Here is a 12,318-nt window from a genome sequence, read left to right on the forward strand (position 1 = left end):
TTAAGCCAGCCAGCTTATCTCTAACGAGCTCGCTTTCTAGTGGCACCTCCTGGGACAACAAGCTCTTCTCATGTGTCCCCTCATATGTCAGCCTTCATATTCCATGTAAACCCATCCATGTCCTTGCTCTAGTGAAGAGCTTGTTTTGGATATTTTTTGTGCCAATGCTTTTAATATGCAACTCAAGAAATTTGGTGTGGGAGTAACCTTTATGGTTAACTCTAGGCTTGTGGTCTCTATTCTTAGAAGCTCCATTTCACAAAGGCCACGCATTGCGCTTTTTATTATTCCTATAATTGAGGCAGTGAGTTAGGCTATTAAAAAGCATATGTTGCATATAAGCATTCACACTAATGATTCTTCTCTTTTCCAACAGTTGAGGAGTATTAAGGAGTTCCTAGCAATTGCAGCCCCCTTGTTTTTCGATTTCTGCTTTCTTGCCTAGTCAGTCCACATTTGCAGTATAACTCCATGTGATCGTATCAGAATCCATCAGGCATATTTTTGGTAAGATTTGTTGTATCTTATGGGATTCATTCTGAAGCAGATATAACCTATCCATTCGACAACAGTTAATCTTCTCAATGGTTCTTTTTTTGCTTTGAAAGTTGCCTATCTCAATTATGTTTGTTGTGTTCCGTTATTTACCTTGTAATCTTCCAGTTCTTGCTGACTTTGTATTCTGTATTTGGGGCTGTAATCTATTATTTCTTGTATTCACTCTTTATTTATCTATGAATTTGTTCATTCTGAACAAGTTGTTGGAGTTTTTCAAAATAAAAGGTTGCGGGAGGTTATTCGTGAAAAGGTGCAACACCTTTTCACATGGGGTATGATTTTACGTGAATCGTTATTACACCTATTAACTTAGGGTGTGACTATTAGAATGGGGTGTGATTGTTAGGAAGGGATGTGATACATGGAGGTGCCTCCATGAGGCATGACTCTTCCTAATTAATTATTTGCATGAAAGGGTGCCTACTAAAAGGCATGATCCTTTCTCATAATTAATTGTCTCCAAAAGACATACCCTTTCTAATGTGTGTTTACAAAAGACACAACCTTTCACGTAAGGGTGCCTATAAGTCTATAAATAGGCCATTGGTTAATTCATTTGACACACCAATAAAATATCCAGAAACTCTCCTGCTTTTCTGTCTCGTTGTTTTCTATACTGTTATTCCGTTATTCTGCAGAAACGGAATTAACAGTTCTTGGTTCAATTGATTCTCATAGGCTCGGTATTCTGTCTGTCCTTCGTTTGTGCGGACGCAGGCAGAAGATCATTGATCGGGCTTCGTTTTATCCTCAGAACAGATTCGCTGTAACCCAGTGCACACCTATTGGTGGGGGCGAATACTGTTTTCGGAAAGCGACGACGTAACGTGACTCGAAGCGGTTTCCATCAGTTTGTTCAAGTTTCAGAAGGCTCCAGATTTTGAAGGTTCCAATTTTTGCACCAATAATCGAAAACAGTATTCTACCATGGCTTCAAAATCGTTGCGAGCGTTGACACAAGATTTCGTGAAATTGGACAAGTTTGATGGCGGTAACTTCAGACGTTGGCAAAAGAAGTTGCATTTTTTGCTTACGACCTCAAAGTCGTGTATGTTCTCACCAACCCCTTTCCGGAGGAGAATGAAGATGAAACATTGGAGGAGGCTCGTGTGAGGAAGAAGTTTGAAAGTGATGACTACATTTGCAAAGGTCATATTCTGAATGCACTTTCGGATGCTTTGTTCGATGTGTATTCGGATACGGAGACTGCAAAGGAGATGTGGGATTCCTTGGAAGGGAGGTATTTGACTGAAGATGCAACAAGTAAGAAATTTCTGGTCAGTCAATTTATGAACTACAAAATGATTGATAACAAGTCTGTGATTGATCAGTTGCATGAAATTCAGCATATCTTAAATCAGTTTAAGGTTAAGAACATGAACATGGATGAATCGATCATAGTGTCATCTGTGATTGATAAACTTCCTCCCTCCTGGAAAGAGTATAAGAAAACTCTTAAACACAAAACTGAAGATCTTACGCTGGAACAATTGGCTGTCCATCTTCGGGTGGAGGAAGAGTCAAAGCGTCAAGAAAAGGAGGAACTTGGAGATAATATTTCCAAGATCCATGTAGTGGAGGGAGGAAAGAGTACCAACAAGGGTAAAGGTAAACAGAAGCAGAAAGCCCGAAAGGGCGATGACCGTGGTGATGAACCAAAAGGGAAAAAGCCAAAAGTTGTATGTTGGCGTTGCGGTCAGCCAGGGCACTTTAAGAAGGACTGCAAGTCCAACAAGAAGAATGATCCAGGGGCATCGAGTTCAAAGAATAACTTTGTGGCTGTAATATCCGAGATTAATGTTCTCGAGGATGCTGATAACTGGTGGATCGACTCAGGGGCTACAAAGCATGTGTGCAATGATAAGAGGTTGAAGATGGTACAGTTCTTTACATGGGTAATTCATCAACTGCTCTTATCAAAGGCAAAGGAAAAGTGGACTTAGAGTTCACTTCTGGAAAGATTCTGACTCTGACTGATGTTTACTATGTACCAGAAGTTAGGAAAAACCTTGTATCTGGAAGCCTGCTTAATAAGCATGGTTTCAAGTTAGTGTTTGAGTCAGGCAAATTTGTTCTGTCTAAGAGTGGTACTTTTGTTGGGAAAGGCTATTTGTACGAGGGCATGTTCAAGCTTAACATTAATAACACAGTTGCTATTTCTGCTTACTTGATTGACTCTCTTTCTTTATGGCATAATCGGTTGGGGCATGTTAATACTAGGAAAATGGATACTATGGTTAAATTAGATTTGATACCTAAATATGATGTTGATATGGTTGATAAATGCAAAGTGTGTCCACTTACTAAAATAACCAGAGTTCCATTTCCTAAAATTGAAAGAACAACTACTCTATTAGAACTTGTTCATAGTGATGTGTGTGACATGCATAGCACTCCAACTAGAGGAGGTAAGGAATATTTTGTAACTTTCATAGATGACTATTCCAAATATTGCTATGTGTATCTATTGCATTCAAAAGATGAAGTTCTTGAGAAGTTTATTGCTTTTAAAACCGAAGTTGAAAATCAATGTGGAACAAAGATAAAACGTTTAAGGTCTGATAGGGGTGGTGAATACCATTTCCCTGATTACTGTGAATCAGTTGGGATCATTCATGAGAAAACTGCACCTTATACTCCACAGCAAAATGGAGTTGCTGAAAGAAAGAATCGGACTTTGACTGAGATGGTTAATGCTATGCTTAGCAATTCAGGATTAAGTAGTGGTATGTGGGGCGAAGCCATACTTACTGCTACTTATATTTTGAATAGGGTGCCTCTCAAAAAGTCTAATATAACTCCTTATGAGTTATGGAAAAGAAAGAAACCGAACCTAAGTTATTTCAAAACTTGGGGATGTAGAGCAATCGTTAGATTGCCGAAACCCAAAAGGAAGAAGTTGGGTGAAAAAGGAATTGAATGCATATTCATTGGTTATGCTTTACATAGTAAAGCATATCGGTTTCTGGTTTCTGAGCCAAATGATTCAGTTGGAGTAAACACCATTATTGAATCACGTGATGCAGTATTTTATGAGAATAGGTTCGTATCTATTCCAAAGGTGCCTAATCAAGAGAATGAGCCAGACTCTCTGGAGTCTGATATAGAGGCGGAACCTACGGAACATGACGGACTTAGGAGAAGCAAAAGGGCTCGAGTTGCTAAGTCATTTGGTCCTGACTTCATAGTTTATCTAGTTGAAGGAACTAGAAAGATTGCAGATAATCATTTCATGATTTCGCTTCATGTGGAATCGGATCCCTTGACCATCGGGGAGGCTATGAAATCACAAGATTATGCTTTCTGGAAAGAAGCAATCCAGGATGAAATGGATTCTATTATGGGTAATAATACCTGGGTTCTTGCTGATTTGCCTCCGGGTTCCAAAGCCATTGGCTGCAAATGGATTTTCAAGAAGAAAATGAGGGTCGATGGTACAATCGACAAGTTCAAGGCACGGTTGGTTGCCAAGGGCTTTACGCAAAAAGAAGGTATTGATTATTTCGATACTTATGCTCCGGTGGCAAGGATCTCTACAATTAGAGTACTAATTGCGTTGACTTCCATTTATAAACTTGAGATTCACCAAATGGATGTTAAGACTGCATTCCTAAATGGTGAGTTGGATGAAGAGATTTATATGGAGCAACCGGAGGGTTTTGTTGTGCAAGGTCAAGAAAACAAAGTATGCAAACTTGTTAAGTCTCTTTACGGACTTAAACAAGCACCTAAACAGTTGCATGAAAAGTTTGATAAGGTGATTGTATCAAACGGGTTTAGGATACACCAGTCTGATAAATGTGTATATAGTAAATTTAGTGGTAATCAAGGTGTAATCATATGTTTGTACGTGGATGATATGCTTATCTTTGGGACTGATCTAGAAAGCATTCAAAGTACAAAGGATATCCTTTCATCTAGTTTTAGTATGAAGGATATGAGTGTTGCTGATGTAATTCTGGGAATCAGAATTAAGAGACAAAAAGGAAATTTAATCCTTAGTCAGTCTCATTACATTGAGAAAGTTCTAAAGAAGTTTAATCACTTTGATTGCACGCCGATTTCTACACCATTTGATCCACATGTTAAGTTGTATCCTAATACTGGTAGAGCAATTTCACAACTAGAATATTCTAGAGTGATAGGAAGCTTGATGTATTCCATGACTTGCACAAGACCAGATATTGCATACGCTGTGGGGAAACTAAGTAGGTACACACATAATCCAAGCGATGTCCATTGGCACGCAGTTAATCGGGTATTGAGGTATCTAAAGAAAACTATAGACTATGGGATGGTTTATAGTGGTTATCCTTCGGTTCTAGAAGGATATACTGATGCTAGTTGGATAGCCGAGAATGAAGATCACTTGTCAACAAGTGGATGGGTCTTCACACTTGGTGGAGGAGCAGTTTCTTGGGGATCTAAGAAACAAAGTCTCATTACAGACTCAACTATGGCAGCTGAGTTTGTAGCACTAGCAGCAGGGAGCAAAGAGGCAGAGTGGCTGAGAAGTATGTTGTGGGAGATACCCATGTGGCCAAAACCTATGCCACCTATATCTTTGCATTGTGATAGTCAGTCGACTCTATCACGGGCTTATAGCCATGTGTATAATAGAAAGTCCAGGCATATAGGACTTCGACATAGCTATGTGAGGAACTTGATTACAGATGGGGTGATAACCATTGATTATGTAAAATCAAGTCAAAACTTGGCTGATCCTTTAACAAAAGGTCTTGCAAGGGATTTGATGTGGAGAACATCACAGGGGATGAGACTCAAGCCCATTGAAATTTAATCACTCTTGGTGGAAACTCGACTCAACGCTTGAATAACATCAAGTCTTGGGTTCAATGAGCAAAGTACACCATAAGTTGTGATTGCAAGCATTTTCCGATTTTATCCATCCCATGGTAAATGCTTGGTACCTGTAATGTAAACATGGAGGTTAAGCTACTTAGCTTTTAATAGACTTCTAACGGTTTGTTAGGTTTCAAGTGCTGTAGTTACAGGGGCACTTTCAAAGTCTACCTATATGAGTGTGAAGGTGGTGCCGCCTTCTATGGGTTCAAGGGCTAGGACTCTAGAGCGCTCATGAAATTCAGGATAAAGACACATGGCCAAACCACGTGTCGGCAAATTTGAATACTTGAGTCAAACAAGATGCGTGCGTGAGACGCGTCCGGTTGGTCATTTAAGGATCGCTAGTTCAAAGACAAGTCTACTATGCTTTCCGACTAACTTTGATGTGTTTTCACTAGGTGAATGGTTCAAGTCGTGAGACACCTTCATTGATGCACAAGTCTTTTCAAAGGAACCAAGAAAACTTTTTCTCTATTTCGAAAATGGTGGGGGATTGTTGGAGTTTTTCAAAATAAAAGGTTGCGGGAGGTTATTCGTGAAAAGGTGCGACACCTTTTCACATGGGGTATGACTTTACGTGAATAGTTATTACACCTATTAACTTAGGGTGTGACTATTAAAATGGGGTGTGATTGTTAGGAAGGGATGTGATACATGGAGGTGCCTCCATGAGGCATGACTCTTCCTAATTAATTATTTGCATGAAAGGGTGCCTACTAAAAGGCATGATCCTTTCTCATAATTAATTGTCTCCAAAAGACATACCCTTTCTAATGTGTGTTTACAAAAGACACAACCTTTCACGTAAGGGTGCCTATAAGTCTATAAATAGGCCATTGGTTAATTCATTTGACACACCAATAAAATATCCAGAAACTCTCCTGCTTTTCTGTCTCGTTGTTTTCTATACTGTTATTCCGTTATTCTGCAGAAACGGAATTAACAGTACTTGGTTCAATTGATTCTCATAGGCTTGGTATTCTGTCTGTCCTTCGTTTGTGCGGACGCAGGCAGAAGATCATTGATCGGGTTTCGTTTTATCCTCAGAACAGATTCGCTGTAACCCGGTGCACACCTATTGGTGGAGGCGAATACTGTTTTCGGAAAGCGACGACGTAACGTGACTCGAAGCGGTTTCCATCAGTTTGTTCAAGTTTCAGAAGGCTCCAGATTTTGAAGGTTCCAATTTTTGCACCAACACAAGTGTGGTAGGGAATGCGGATGAATTCATCACTGGTTAACCTTGATTTGATATCTATGGACTATGGTAATCCTAGAGCCAAACGTACACCTCCAAATCTCTAACCACCCCTTTGATATTTTCCCACTAGACTAGACCCCTCCTTTCATATCAAACTTGCACTCGTGACTTGTCCAATCAAATGCCTGTCAAAATTGATTCCATCCCCAACTAAAGAAGCAACCTCTTTTCTTTTTCTTGTTAGTAGAGCAACCATAGTTAATTAAGCATTCACCAGAAAAAGATAGAGTAGTTAATTCAGTGGTAACTGAAACGTTACACTTTGGAAAAAGACTAAAGTGTGAGGGCTTAAACTACTAGTAATACTGTTTGAGAGTGGACTTTAAGAGTAAGATAATGGTGCGGAACACACTCAGGAGTTGCCCCAGTGGTAAGGGTGAATAATTGACTTTGGAAGTACTCCATTTGGTCAGGGGTTAGATTTTCTACCGGGTGAGTATCCTGATAGTAAGTGGGGGACCGTGACTGGTGTGGCCGCGTTAGCTCCCCCGAGGTTTGGATTGCGCAGTCGGGTCCAATTGTGATTTGACTGTAAGACTATTCCTCGGTTATAAAAAAAGAAAAAAAAAGATAATGGTGTGGACCCCGCAATGAAGAAAACGAAAGAAAATACAGTTGGTTGAAAGGGTACGGTGGTGGTTATTTTTTCAATTCCCCTGATTGCGACCGCTTTTGAAAAATTAATTAAAGAGCTTAATTAACACAGTATAAAAAACTCTAATCAACTCCAACCCATTGACACCGACAAAGCTTTCTTATTGGAGGTGAATGCGGGCCTCAGAAGTCACGACTTTAACGCTAAGAGGTGTAATTCAAGTAGCAATTAAAAGGGATAAAGTTAAACCCGGACATCTGAAGCAACCTCTTCAAGTCAAGCTACAAGAGAGAAATTTGATCTTCTAAATTTTCTTAGTCCTGACGTGGGTGTTTTGTCTTTAACCGAATTGAAGGAATTGAAGAGAGTGATGTATAAAATAATTGATTTGCTTATAACATTGAGTAGGAAACTCCATTTTAATTGGTTGCCGCTTGTTTTTGCAGTTTTCTTATTTCAACTAGTATTTGATTCTGCAATTTATTTTTAATTTTTGGTAATTTTTTAAATTTCTTTAATTTAGACTCGATTAGCAAGTTTATTAGTTTTCTAGTTGGTTTAGGGTTTCTTTGCCCGATTAGTATCATTGTAAGCCTTAATTAAGGCAGGGTGGTTGTTATTGAAATAAAGAAAATCGAGATTTATTTCATATTGTGTGTTCATAGAGGGAATACCTCTTGTCCATATTTGTCCATGGTTTGCTTGTGCAAATAGTTCTGTTTGATCATACGCTTCCCTGCATCAGAGGGGATAATCGGGGTGCGCATAAGTTGACCTGAACAGCCAAGTTGGCTGTAGGAAAAAGAAAAAAGAGATGAAGTCAAGCCATTGTTGAATCTTTCTCTCATTACATGCAACCGTTAATCCACAGAAACTATGTCTGGATTGAGGGATCAAGGGGAATTTTCCAAAATCTGGACGTTATGGATTCATATACTTAAAATTAAAATTACAAATATAAAGTATGGGGATAAGAAATGTTATGAGGCCACACTTCTTCTTTTTTTTTTATAACCGAGTAACAGCCATATAGTCGAACCACAATTGAATCCGATAGCACAACCTAAATCTCAGGGGACCAAGGCCACACATTACTTTCATAGTTTCATGAAAATAAAGGCTTGAAAGGAAGTACGGTGGATAACTTGCACGAAATATGGATCGAGCCTATTCATTTTTTGTTCATTTTGCACCCCTGCACTTTAAATGTAGTGTCACTTTGTCCCTTACACTTTCAATTTCACCTTTCCAGCCCTCACATTCCCGGTGAAATGTCAATGTGTCCTTGCCGTAAGATTCCGTTAGTTTCTGGTAGGGAAAAGTATCAGTTCAGGAGTACTCGGTTCAAACAAATTTCACTATTTTAACACTTGATCGTTGATGTTGAAGTCATTGAATAATCTAAGACTTGAAAACAAAATTATCAATTCTCTTCTCCGATGCTTTCCACCTCATTTTTCCAAAGGAGTCATCGACCTCAATTTCTTTTGTAAATAATATTATTTGTTAGTGCAACGTCCATTTACGTATGTTTTTCAAAAGAGATAATCCTAAACAATTACAGTAACTACTTACATTTTGGAGTATTTGAAGGAGTCTAATTAAGCGTTTGGTCCTGAACCTGTCGCAATGAAGCCCAGAAAAATATTTATTTATTACAAAAATAAAGCAAATTCATTCTGTTGCAACCTTCTAATATGGAGTAGTAGTATAATATTATACTTTTCTTTCTTTTTTATTCTTTGCTTGCCAAAAGTTCTATGACCAATTAACTTTGCTTTCTCACTCATCTAGTTTGGTTTCACGTCTGCCTAAATATTTGTTTGACTTTGATTGAAACATGAGAGCTTTGCTCCGGTTTTAAATGGACGTCATGCTAATATATGATGGAATTGATTAAAGAAATTCACGAAATTAGTTGAGGTGTGCGTACGATGTCCCACCAGCTTAATTGAGTCATAAAAAGCATGGGCGCCTACATGTGTTTATAAGCAAATTAATGCAAAGGGAAATAACAAGATAAGGTTCTTCCCGACTTGGAATAATTGCAAGATCAAATATAATATATATATATATATATATATATATATATATATATATATATATTTTAAATGTTATATATCGAGCTTAAAAAATGTAGGGAAAAGAAATAAAGTTGCAATACCAGGAAACAAAATCGATAAAGCCACCGAATTTTTTATATGTTTTTTTTTTTTTTTTTTGGTCAAGAATTTTTTATATGTTTACTTCGTGGTTTGGGTTGGAGTTTGAAAACGTACAAGGAAACACCAATTAATGCTTGAAGGAAAACTGTTTTTTTTTTTAATATTTTAAAAAATCGTCATGAAAAAGTTTGGACTAGACACACACGCATCAGACCGTGCACACTGCCGCTGAACTATGTCAACAGAACATAATGTTATGAATTTGGTATCCGTGCACACTGCCGCTGCTATGTCAACAAAATATAGAGGTTGTCTGGTAAAGCTAGCTTTTGAAATAGGTTTTTTAACAATATGAGAAAAGATTTTGATTTTCGCGCTCTACTTTTTTATTAATGGCGTTCCACTTAGTTCATGAAGTTATTAATAACTTTATTTTAAAAGTAGAGTGCTATCAATAAAAAATTAGAATGCAAAAATTAGTTTTCTATGAGAAAATATATAGATCAATAGGGAGATTAAAGTAATAAGTGAAGATCTATTAGAATATGTGAGAGAGAAGGAGTGATTCTAGAAGAGTGGTGCTATTTGCACCGATATTTACATACCGACGGCCGTGCGCGGCCGTCTCCGACCACCGGACGGCCGATCCGAGTATATATACACGAAAAATAGGGTGTCTAGATCAAGCACCTTACACACATCGGATGCCGTTGATTCTCACGTTGGGCCCCTCGTTTTTTTTTTTTAAATTTTGGACGGCTCGGATCGGTCGTCCGGTGGCCGGAGACGGCCACGCACGGCCGTCGGTACGGTTTCCCTGCACTTTTGGTCGGTACATATAGGATTTTCCATTCTTAGAAACCCAACCAACCCAAGTGAATAAAGTCAATGTTACTGAATTATGCAACGTACCAGTTACTTATGCTGAAAAGGAGCTAATTTTTCTTTGAAAAAATGAAGCTTGTGCTTTGTTTGGAACATTCTTAGAAAAAGTAGTAGGAATAGTAAATGAAAAGAAATAGGGAGAGAAATTATTGAAAATATGAAAAATATTTTGAAAAATGCTTTCAAAAAAAAAGAAGCAAACACAATGCTCCTTGTGGGCCCACGGTTCACGTGTAAAAGTGATCTCCTTAAGACCTCGTTCCAGAAACTTTCTTAAAAAATAAGTAACTTATTTTACATTTTCAAATTAAAAAATAATGTAAATGAAAAATAATTTTTTAATTTTTTTTGCACTGTATAAAAGATCTTGATGAGATCTATCAAATAAGATCCATATTGATAGAAAAATTATTTATGAAAAATATATTATTTTTGAGCTTAAAATTATTTTTTTAAAAAATAAGTACTTATTTAAAGTTGCGGAACGGAGAGAGTTGGTTGGGTGGTATGTCATTGGGGGCTTCTGTCGTTTTTGGCTTTTCGGTCACTTCCTTCCTGTGCCGTATAGGTTTCTCTCTGTCTTGCAGATGGTGGTGGATGCCGGTCATTATTCCCACCAATCATTCAACCTCCACGTCTAAATATATACCCATTTACATATTTTCATTCATAATAGGAATAGAATCAGCATACACTACACATTCAATGTGTATTGACCCCACTTCTATTATGAATAGGAGTGTGTAAGTGAGTGCGGAGTTAGCATTTTCGTATTCTCATATCTATCACACAGATTTGGTCATATCTTGTTCACTGCAATGTGATTCTGCTGCTGCTTATGAGATGGTGGTGTGTGACGAAGTTATGGTTCCAGAACAGTTGAATCCTCCTCCTGTTGCTGTTTTATTTGCAGCAATATTTTGGCCTGTTTCTGCCGTGCTAGCTAGGGGCAGTTTTGGTTTCAGAAAGTCTACCCACACAGTAGATCTGTGCACAGATTTTATTGTGGAGCCCACCACGGATCTCACAAAAATCATCCGAGCCGTTCATTAAATGTAAAACATTTTTTCAAGGGTCCACGTAAAAAATAAGCTAATGAAAAGTTAGATGGTTGGATGAAGTATCTATAGGTATCGGATTGAACTTATTTTTTACGTGGACCCTTGAAAAAATATTTTACATTTAATGAACGACTCGGATGATTTGTGTGGGACCCATAGTATGCCCCACAACGAAATTTGTGCACAATTTATGCACAGATCTGCTGTGTGTGTAGCAGAACTCTTTTGGTTTAGGCGGAAATTGTTGTGGGGCAATTTTGTTTTGTTTTGTTCAGGGCTGGACAAATTAATCTCTGTCGGTTCATTTTGTGAGTTCTGTTTTTCTTCTGGTTGTTTGATTGAGACCCCATCCCATAAATCTTCTTAAAAAATAAACAGCTTATTTCATATTTTCAAATTTAAAAATAAAATAAATGAAAAATATTTTTTTAATTTTTTTTTTGCATCGTATAAAAGATCTCATCGAGATCTTTCAAATAAGATCCATATTACATATTTTTATATTTCAATAAGCTCATAATTTTTAAGCTTGAAATTGCCTTTTTAAAAAATAAGGACTTATTTTTTATTCCGGAACGGAGCCTGATTATTTGACAACCATGTATAACTAACCTTTCCGGACTTGAGTATCATATAATTGTCACGGAGTTAGGGCGTCACATAGTTGGGAGGTTATTATCCTGTCATGATGCTTATACGCTATTACGCTCTTGTCCCTGTAATCTAGTATTAAGAGCCCGTTCCAGAACACCTTCTTAAAAAATAAGTACTTATTTTATATTTTCAAACTAAAAAATAATGTAAACGAAAAATAAATTTTTAATTTTTTTTGCACCGTATTAAAGATCTAATTGAGATCTCTTAAACAAGATTCATATTACATAGTTTTAGATTTTAATAAGCCCATTATTTTTGAGCTTGAAATTG

Source organism: Rhododendron vialii, chromosome 9a, assembly GCF_030253575.1.
Source record: "Rhododendron vialii isolate Sample 1 chromosome 9a, ASM3025357v1".
Taxonomy (NCBI): Eukaryota; Viridiplantae; Streptophyta; class Magnoliopsida; order Ericales; family Ericaceae; genus Rhododendron; species Rhododendron vialii.